The sequence below is a fragment of the Crocuta crocuta genome, unplaced genomic scaffold (assembly GCF_008692635.1).
Source record: "Crocuta crocuta isolate KB4526 unplaced genomic scaffold, BGI_CrCroc_1.0 scaffold260, whole genome shotgun sequence".
NCBI lineage: Eukaryota > Metazoa > Chordata > Mammalia > Carnivora > Hyaenidae > Crocuta > Crocuta crocuta.
In genome coordinates this window covers 6,691,152-6,702,454 of record NW_027527525.1, presented here as the reverse complement: position 1 = coordinate 6,702,454, position 11,303 = coordinate 6,691,152, and positions in this window count along the sequence as shown.

The window sequence follows — 11,303 nt, the reverse complement described above, 5'->3', positions numbered from 1 at the left end:
CTGATTAACATGGTCTTGGATGGTGAGATCTGAAAATCTGCAGTTCCTACACATTCCCAGGTTATGATGCTGTTGCTGGTCCACCTTTGAGCAAGAACAATATAATTCTTAATATTTCCTTTCTCAGCTCTGAACTCCTTAATTATAGGTCCTATAATTAACTCTATCTGAACTTCTAGAATCCTATATACATGTGAACATGCAAAACATTTTAAATGTGTTGACCCCACCCTTATCTAATTTTTATTTTCAAAAAGTTTGAACAGAACTACCAGAAACTACTTTCCAAGTTGATATCAATACAATTCCCACACTTCATTCAAACTAAACTTTGGCTTTTCATTTTTGATTCAGAAAGTCTGGAAAACAATTCTTGGAAGGAGCCCTAAACCTTTTCCTAGTTTTAGCTGAGTAAAGTAGATCAAAACAAATTGTCAATTATCATGAAAGCACAGATTGAAACACCAGCCTGAGGCAGGGACTGTGGAGTGGATTTGTCCAACGAAGGCTTCCCAAGTAAGACACAATGTGGCTGGGGTTTGAAGGATGATAAATAATTATCAGAGAAGATTAAGAAAAAGAAAATGGATCCTAAAAGGGAGAGCAGAGCTAGGCAGGCACACAGTGGGTGTACACTGAGTTCTGAGAACTTCTGAATCGTTTAGTTATGTTTGGTGGTAAGGGAGGGTGTCTTTCAGGAATAGAAGAAGAATCAAACAAAGGGATGTGAACAAATTGTGTCCTTGAATTCCATGCTAGGCTATTTGTCATGATGGGAAGCCATATTTAAATTATGTGTGGATGAAGAATAAGAAAATCGGGTCTTTATTTTAGAAAGATCACTCTGGTTGCCGTGTGGTAGATGGATTGGACACAGGCAAAGAGAAAGAGGACATGTTTGTGAAATTTTCAGATGACATAAAGCTGGGTGGAGTAGTTACAATAATAGATGACAGGAGCTAAATTCATAATGATTTCACCATATTTGGAGATTGGATACAACCAATAGGATGAAATTCAATAGGAAAAAATGATAAAGTTCTCCATTTGTGTTTTTGAAAAAATAGTTGAGACCATATAAGAAGGAGGCAAACAATTTTGACAAAATTCCCTAAAACTTGTGGGGGTGGATGTGGTCATGAATTGGTTGACCACAAGTTAAGTCTGTGCCAACAGTGTACTAAAGACCTGAGTCTTTGCCTTTATGGATAGAAACGAAATGTCTGGCTCCTGGGAAGTAATTCTGTCTCTTGTCAGACAACCTTGTTTCATCTGTGCCTTTTCCCACCTTCTACTTTACCATTTTATCAAAAACCAAATCTATTAGTCTCTGATGCTGTAAGGACCAGCACATGTTTACACCAGGAGTGGATGTCTGGATGAATGGAAGTTTTCCCCTTTTCAAGCTTTCAAGATTTTCAAAATGCATTTTAGATTTTTTATTGTTTAGTTATTTAATTATTTTCTTGCTGTTGTCTGCCGCCACTGAGAAGACAACAGAGAACCTCTTGAAGTATTTTCCATTCCTTCTTGTGTTCCAAGTCCCTACTACAGTGCCTGACACAGTCCAGGCATTTAATACTAATGAGGGAATGAATGAATGAATGAATGAGAAGTTAAACAGAACATTAATGTGAATACTAATGAGGGAATGAATGACTGACTGACTGACTGAATGAATGAATGAATGAAAAAAGTTAGAACATTAATGTGAATACTAATGAGGGAATGAATGAATGACTTACTGAATGAATGAATGAATGAAAAAAGTTAGAACATTAATGTGAAAGAGCCGTAGGGGCACATGTAGGTATGCATTCCACATAAGAGTATAAAGGGTGGTTGTAACATGTATTAAAAAGAAAATATACAATCCTGTGATTGTCTTCTCTGAGAAGTAAATAGTCCTTTAGCAACACTTTGGTTTTTTCTACAACCCCAAATCCTATGTGCACAGCTAGCAAAAATTTCCCTATTGAGCTCCCTTGCAGCCTCAGCTCTGGACACTCCCTCCTTGTGATCTGTGAGGGATTTGTGTCCCTCCCTGAGGATTGTTCCCTGGGAGAAGCCACCAAACAATGCCTTGGGAGTCCATTCTTCTGGCGTAATAGCAGCTGGGCATCAGATGTCAGAGTCCCAGGATGGATAAACATGCAGTCTCTGTCTCTTCAGGTTAGAAAGCTATGAGTAGCCTATCTGGCAGCCAGAATTGGGGACTATAAACCAAGAACACATGATAAAACCTCTGGTTAAGGGACAAGCCCTGGGCTCCATCCTATGAGTCAGTGGTGTGGGTTCTGAAAGTCCTTTCCCATGTAGTTTCCAGTGCAGGACCAAAGAAGCATGGAATTTTCTGCTCTCCAGTGAGAGGCAGCCATTTCTAGATTTTGCCATCCTGCCTGAAGAGTATGTCATCACCAGTCAGTTTATTGTCCTACATTCACTTGATAACACAAAATGAAATAGTGGAAGCTAACTACATTTTATGTGACATTTTAAAGGGTATGCAAGCAGAATTATACCATAGTCAAGCAAGGGTTATGCTCCTAGCGGACATGCAAAGGATTCCCATAGTACCGAGGGCTGGTATGAAATTCCTTAATGTTTAAAATGATAGTTACCCTCTGTTTCACTGAATGTATTGACAGTAAGAGTGTCCTTTGCCTTATTTTGCATAAAGGAATAAGAGGCAGCTCTCAGCTCTTATAATAAGTCAAGCCCACAGCCACAATTACACCAGGAAGGGTTTACTTTCTCCTCTAAGAAGGGTTAGAAATATCTAGAACTACATTCTGGCAAGAAATAGTCACAACGTATATTCCATATGCCCTGAAACTGGAAAAGTCAACTAGTGAATTTGTTTTTATTTTTATTTTTCCACTTGGCCTCAATGTCTTTATTTTTTATAGCCTGTTTCTGCTAATCAGAAGAGTAGGACAACTGATCTCAGTTACTATTGTTGTTAATAGTAGTGTTATAATAGTAGCAGTAGAAATAACTCCTTTTGTTGGATAGTTATTCTGTGTAGGCAGTTGTGCTATGGGCCTTATGTAATAATAGTTTCACTTAATTTCATAAAAATCTTACACTTAGGGGCACCTAGGTGGCTCAGTCATTTGAGCGTCTGACTTCAGCTCAGGTCATGATCTCACAGTTCATAAGTTCAATCCCCGTGTCAGGCTCTGTGCTGACCACTCAGAACCTGGAGCCTACTTCGGATCCTGTGTCTCCCTCTCTCTCTCTCTCTCTTTGCCCTTCCCCTACTCATGCTCTGTCTCTCTTTCTCTCAAAAATAAATAAAAACATAAAAAAACAAATCTTACACTTAGAATCTGACCTATTCATGGTCAGGATTACATCACCGTAGCATAGCAGCTCAGTATAAATCAATAAGCCTTTCCTAACAGCATGTCCAATAGTAGCATGGCAACAAGAATTCCAAATAATGGGTTATGCTCACATTTACGTATTGATGACATACTGGTTTTGAGTCATCTGTATTTTCTTTAAAAGGACTATGTCACACAATTGTCTGCTGGTACTCAGCCCCAGAGTAACTTTTCTTTATTTCCCTTTGTACTAATGGGGCTCAAAGCCTGAAAGCTACATTTCCTAGATTCCCTTGCCAAGTGGGTATCAATAGGCCCAGTTTGCCTAGGACTGAAGATTTCCAGAGATGTGGGATTTTCCGTGTTAAAAGTTTCCTTGAAAGGTCCGTGGCAAATGGCAATGGTTTGGTCACTTTACTTGACACTGTATTTCTGTTAGGCTGGTGGTAAGCCCTTGTAGGGGATTAGAAGACCTTAGAAGAGTAGATGCCATTTCTACTACTGGTACCAACATTAACTTGTGTGTAGACTCCTGGTCTCCTGATTAGCAGCAGGAGTGTTACTGTTGTTGGCAATGCCATTTCCTACAATCTGTAGTGAAGGCAGAGGCTCTGTAGTTACAGACACATGGTTAACATTTAACTTTCTTCTTTTATTTCTTAGCCCTTCCAATATTTTATAAATAAACCCCTGTATTAAATTCTTCTCTGCCTGAAATACCTATAGCAGTCTCCTTGATTGAACATTGACCGATAGTCCCATTGAAAGATTGCTCCTGGATAAAGGGAAAGACAAAAGTTAATAGAAAAGTGAAGTGCTAATCAGAGGCACTGCAGTCCAAGTAAATAGATTCTTCCAAGATGGCAGAAGCTCAGAAAATAGGAATGATGTAACTTGGAGAATGTATGAACAACCAGGTTACCAGTGCTGTAGCAGCAATATATTCTAAAACTTTCTAGGTCTCTATGAAATAAGTTTTGGATATTCTTCTAAGATTGACCCATGAATTAGGATAGTTGGCTCCCATTAGCAATTAGAACTGTGAGGAGAAAAGGAAAATAAGATTGATTTTACATCTCTTCTTCTTCCTCATTTTAGATAGCACTTCCTCTGATTAGGTAGATTGCCTTTGGAATTGCTCCCTGGAAGTATCCGTAGCATAGTACTTCATCACAGAGAGTAATATTTTGACTACATGGCTGTATCCAATATTGAATTGTAAACTACTTAAGAATGTAATGTTACATCTTCATGCCTGACATACAGTATGATATTCAATGTGTTCCTTATGCAGAGTGAAATTCCAAACTCTTACCCAAGGTCCCCATGGTGTGAATTCTTGCCACTGTTCTAAACTCATAGGCTATTTTTTCCTTTAATCACTTTTCTTCAGCTATACTGGTCTCCCTGGTATTCCTCGGCCATGCCAGGCTTGCTTCTGTTTCATGGTCTTTGCACTTATTTTGTTTTGTTTTTTTAATCTGCCTAAAATACTTTTAAGCCACATGTCTACATGATTTGCTCCTTACTTCCTTCTGATCTCTGCACAAATGATATCTTTGCAATAAAGTTTTCCCTGACCACCCAAAATAAAAACTAATAAACTAACTAACTAACTAACTAACTCAACAACAAAACTTGCCCTCTAGCACTTCTTGTTCCTCCTGAGCTGTTAAATTTTTCTCCATAGTACCTTTCAGCACTGGACAGAATATATATTTACCTGTTAGTTATTATTGTTTTAAATAACATGTATTCTGGCTCTTAATGATAAATAGGAGATAATTTGTAGATAATAAGTTATAGGTAAAGTAGATGTGTGGAAAGTTTTTGACACAGAGATTGTTTTTAGGAAAATAATTTTACCATGATGTGCAAAAAGGATTTTCTATAGTGGTATGGGAAATAAATTTTCGGGCAGGCTATTCTACTTAATAGAGACACAAAGTAAAAAAGGACCTTGAAAATCATTGAAAGTAGTCATTCTAGAAGACTAGATGAGGATCTTAAAATTCTTTGGGTCATCAGGTCTGAGAAATTGTAAGTCATCTTGAAACTACTGACAACGGTATCATCAGAAAGACAAATTGGGACATAACTAGGGTCACTGAGAGTAACATCATTCACTTGTACGTGTTAGGTTATATTTCTCCGTGTGTGTGTGTGTGTGTGTGTGTGTCTAAAAGAAAATGTAGCTATATTCCAAAAAGATGAAGGAAGTTTAAGAGCAGGTAAGGGTAGAGAGCATAGGTATATCAGTTTGCATCAAAAGAAGGTATTTTAACAAAAAACTCCAGCATATGATTGTCTGGGTGCCAGCAGGTATCTGGGTCAGATAAGCATCTCTGCTCCGTGAAATCATCCAGGGGCTCAGATTTCTTCATTCATTCTTCTTAATCATCCTCTATGATACTGTCCTTATCTACACGATTGAAACTGGCTCACCATCATTTGCATGGACTAGTCCAAGTGAAATAAGAAGTAGAGGAAATAAGAGGACAGCGATTTCCTTTTCAGGAAGTGATGCACAAGTTGCCTGTATCACTTGTGCTCACTTTCCATTGATGAACACTTAGTCATATGTCCACACAAAACTGCAAAAAAGACTGGCCAATAGGCTCTCTGGCTGGGAGACATGTTATCTTTAGAAATCTTGTTCTCTGCAACTGTAGGGAAGGTGGTCAGGGCTCTTGTTTCTTTAAGAGCTGCCTTTCTGGATGCTGTGTTCCAGATTAAATTCTTTTCAAGAGAGCCAAGGCCTACGGATTCAGGAGAAGACAGCTGTGGGCGGGCACTGTGCTAGAGCCTGAGACAGGGTAACAGATAGAGAAACAGGCCAGCACTGTGTCTCAATACCCAGCGTCTTCAGGTTAGCTGCTTTCTACAATTGCCTTCTGCAATATCATCTGTGCTTTCTATGTTTGGAGGCACTGCTTGCTAAGATTCAAGGTCTATGCATCTGAGGAATTCATGGGGCTGTGTATAGGGTGGACATGAAGAGTACTAAATACTAAGTACTCCAGCTAGAAATAGAATTATAACTCCCTTTTACATAGGAAATATTCATATCTGAAAGAACAGTAGCCAAAAACAATGGGAAATAGAAGGGTTATGTAATATTAAGTAAGAAATTACAAATCATTAATCTGAGGAGAAAAATGAGCCAAACCAATAAATACTCTATTTATTATTTATTTACTGTCTTTAACTTGCAGCTTTTCTAAATTGGGTGATGTATTATAATAAATAAAAATCATATTAATTGTATTTATATTATTATATTCAGTGTATTATAACTTTAAATAATCCATTAATTCATCTACTATGTATGTATGTGTATATATAACATACATACATATATGTATTTTTTAAAAATGTCAGATCTACTAAAGGTAGATCTCTAGGAACTGGTTCTGCTCATTTTTGTTCAAGAAAATAAAATTCCACATGTGATTCTGTGTATGTGGGGAACATGACCACAAAGCCCTAACAAAGTTCCAAATGGATTACAGAGTTAACCATAAAACAAAATGAAATCATGGAAAATAAATTTGAGTAGTTATTAGATACCTGGTGGGACAACATTTTAAGTTATAAAGTAAAATAAAAACAAAAATCAATTGATCTAGCCATAAAATTTTTTAACTTGCAAAGAATGAAAAATAATACCATGTAAAAATTTTATGGGGCACCTGGGTGGCTCAGTTGATTAAGCATCAACTCTTGATTTTGGCTCAGGTCATGATCTCACAGTTTGTGATCTCCAGCCCCGCATCAGGCTCTGCGTTGCCAGCACAGATCCTACTTAGGATTTCCCTGTCTCCTGTCTTCTCCTTCTCTCCTCCGTGCATGTATGCTCTCTCTCTCTCTCTCAAAAATAAATAAATAAACTTTAAAAAATTTAAAAAATTAAGAATTATAAAAGTTTTGGTTACATTACACAAAATATTCATACAAATTGATTAGAATAAAAATAGGACTTCAATGATTAAATGCAAAAAATTTATAAACAAAAAGAGTATATGCAATTTAAGAATTGCATTGAAAATATGACATTCATTTTTTTTAAATATAGGCCATTTATTCACACATTACTTGAAATGCATACATTGATGCAGAAAGCATAGCATGAAATTTGGCAATTTATATCACAAATCCTATCCTCTCACCTAGTACTAAAAAGAAACATGAAGAATGAAGGTCTATCTTTTTTAGTAACAAAAATCAAAACAATGCAATTTTCCAATAATAAAAAAGTAATTCAGCAAGAAAGGGTGTGTTAACCTCATGAATATCAGTCATTAAAAATGAAAGTTATATATACCACATAACTGTATATGGTGATACTTAACATAATTTTTATATTACATATCATTTTATATAAAAATACTTAGTTAGAAAGTAGAACAGAGACTTATGTGTACAAACTGATTATGAGCTGATTATATGAAAACACAATTAGCTCTGTGTATGGACTACAGTGATAGGAGGACTCGAAAAAGAAAAAAGTACTGAGATGTTTGGACAGTACGATTGAGATAGATGTTCCTGGGGCTCCTGGGTGGCTCAGTTGGTTAAGCGGCCAACTGCAGCTCCGGTCATGATCTCGCAGTTCGTAAGTTCGAGCCCCGCGTCCGGCTTTGTGCTGACAGCTCAGGAGCCTGGAGCCTGCTTCGGATTCTGTGTCTCCTTCTCTCTCTGCCTCTCCCCTGCTCACACTCTGTCTCTCTGTTTCCCAAAAATAAAAAAACATTAAAAAATTTAAAAAAAGAGAGATAGATGTTCCTCCTTAAAATAGTTCCTTTGTATTTGTTGTAATTCTGTGGCAAAGATGGAAAAAAACCACAAAAATAACTAGAGATATGTGTTCAGTGGTGAATCTTGGGGTCTCTAATCCAAGCTACTTTTTGAAAACTTCAAAAGAAAAAATAATCTATTGAGACATATCATGAAGTTCTAATTCCAGTGCAAGGAGAGGGAACAACTCACAAGAGGAGATTGAATAAGAATGTGTTGGGACCTCATCAAGATTAAAAGCTTCTGCACAGCCAAGGAANAAAAAAAAAAAAAGAATGTGATGAATGCGTATGAAGAACGACAGGAGAATAGAGGTGCCATTCACCAGAAATAAGCCTTCTTAAAACCAAAGCCTTGGTATAGTGGTAGTTGTAATCTGTGTAGTGGCCTGATGGGACTTTTCACCTTTCATCATGCAAACCAATATCTAGGGGTATAGTCGCCGCACAAGTTCATCATTATCCACAGGACTGAACAAAATATCTCTGCTTTGAAATTCTGACTAGAAATCATACGCTACATCTGCCAGCAATTACCATGGGTGTTACTGAAGTGCACACAGCCCACTGGCCCTCGCTAACATAGTTCTCAAACAATAATGCTGGAAAAAGGCACTTTCTAAAACTTTCAAGTGATCTACAGTCTCCCATTCTCCCAGACAACTTCCATAATTGGGCTTTTTTTTTTTTTTTTTTTGTCAAGNNNNTATGTTATTTCATTTTTGGCCACTGACCAAAAGGTCATTGTTGGTGAATTTGTAGCTTTTCAATTTTACATAAAGCAACATCTGAGCAGTGATTTCCTTTTTTACTTTCGATCTTTGACACTGAGCTGCGAAATGTCATCTTTATTTACTCAGAAAAAGCAACCAATTTGGAGAAAAGAAGTGTGGTTGTGCAGTGTTTCAGTGGTTTGATTTCCTCTGCTGTGTATTAGAAGAGGCAGAGTAATCTGCATGACTGGGGGAGAAAATGCCCCTCATTAGCATGATAGCCAAAATGTCCTTGTTCATAACCAAACATGCTGTTTTACTCAGAAGAAAATATTAAAAATAGGAAAATGTAAAATCTGAAATCAGTTGCTCTAAACAATGTCCCAGGTATTGATTTCCCAAGGAACTGTCTGTGTAGTCCATAAACTGTATATTATATAACATGTATCTCAGTCAATGATGAGATCAAAACTATACTAGTTGGATGTTACAGACAGATTCATAATTTAGTTGTTCTTCCAACTCTGTTTGCCTTGGCTCATTGCACTCCGGCTGGCACATCACAAAATGTGTAACTCAAGCCCTGTTTAGCATCATGATTTGGCCAGCCCACTAAAAGCATCCTGGAGAAAATAACACTACATTAAGTGGGAGAGCCCTAAATTTCAATTTAACAATAAAGCTTGTGTTTTTCCCTTAAATGAGAGGAAGCATTTTATTATGGAAATAGCAAAGGTTTTGGAGGCAGACTTTTATAACCCCCAATTTCCTGTGAAATTTATGTAATAATACTTGCCTCATAACATTGCTTTAATAACCAATGAAATGAAATGAAACGCTTGCTTAGAATCTCAATAAGAATTTATCAGGCTCGTGACTTTGGATAAAGTACTTTACACCCCTGTGCCTCAGTTTTCTCATGTACAAAACGGGTATCATATCACTTACCTCAGAGGGCTGAGTAAGGATTCGATGACCTAATAAATGGCAAGCTGTTAGAACAGCACCTGCTAATAATAACTGCTCAATAAATGTAGTTGTTACTGCTCTTATTATTATGCACTGTCTGTGTGCTAATAAGGTATCCCACATTAAAAGAACATGCTCAGAAGAAGTGAAGGTGTTTTGCACATTTTTTTGTTTGGGGCTGGTGGGTAGATAGGAGAATAAAGCTGAGGTGGGAACTGCACAGTAGTGCGGGTGTAATAAAGAGTACCCACAAAAGTACTCACGAGAAGTATTTATAAAGTACTAATTTAGGTTTCAAATGCAAAGGATCTTGAAGACTATGTCAGGTGCTTGTGCTTTTTTTTTTTTAAAGTTAATATACTTATTTTGAGGGAGAAAGGGAGAGAGAGAGAGAGAGAACGCAGCACATAAGCAGGGGAGAGGCAGAGAAAGAAAATCCCAATCAGTCTCCACCCTGTCAGTGGGGAGCCTGATGTAGGGCTCAAGTTCATGAACCATGAGATCATGACCTGAGCCAAAATCAAGAGTTAGATACTTAACCGACTGAGCCACCCAGGTGCCCCAAGAGCTTGTGCTTTTCTATTAGGGAAGATGGAAAGCAATCACAGGCTTAACTTAGCAGGCTATCTGACCATATCCATATTTTTCAAAGATGACTAGAGGGGTTATTACATGATTAATAAAGGGAGGGTAATGAAGGAGATCCTTAGGAAATTCTTGTGGACGGGTAGGGTACTGTACAGCAGACATCAGTAACAGAAAAGAAGAAACAGCTACAGAAAACATCACGGGTAAAATCAATTGGCTTTGTTGGCTAACTGGCTGTGGAGGTTATAGGAAAGGGAAGGATGAACCTGTTTGGAGGTTGCTAATTTGTGAAAATGGTGACAAGATGGGCCCAAGATTGCAAATGTGAGCACGTGATGACTTTATGTTTATGGATTATCCAAAGGTTAATCACTGCTGTGGGGACACTGCCTAGAAATATTGCCTAGAAGGAAAGAGAAAAGGATAGAGCATGGACACTAGAAGTGTGACCAAAGGGACTAAATGACTCAGTTGGTTGTGCTTCTGACTCTTGATTTCGACTCAGGTCACGATCTCACAGTTCATAGGGTCAAACCCTGCATGGGGCTCTATGCTGACAGAGCAGAGCCTACGTGAGATTCTCTCTCTCCTCTCTCTGCCCCTCCCCAGCTCATGTGTGCACTCTCTCTCTTACTCTCTCAAAATAAATAAATACAAACTTAAAAAAAAAAAAAGCATGACTACATTTAATAAGAGGTGACAAGCCACAGCCCTGAGAAAGCAGTCAGAGTAGGAAGTAGACAGAAGGAACAGCACAGAAATCCAGAGAGGTATGCATTTCAGAAGAAACAACACACGAACAGTTACATTTTTAGGAGTATTTAACAATCACTAAAAAAAAGTTAGTCTATTCAAAATGTTTATTTAATGCTGAACACGTGCCAGTCTCTCCCTTTATTCTTTTTTTT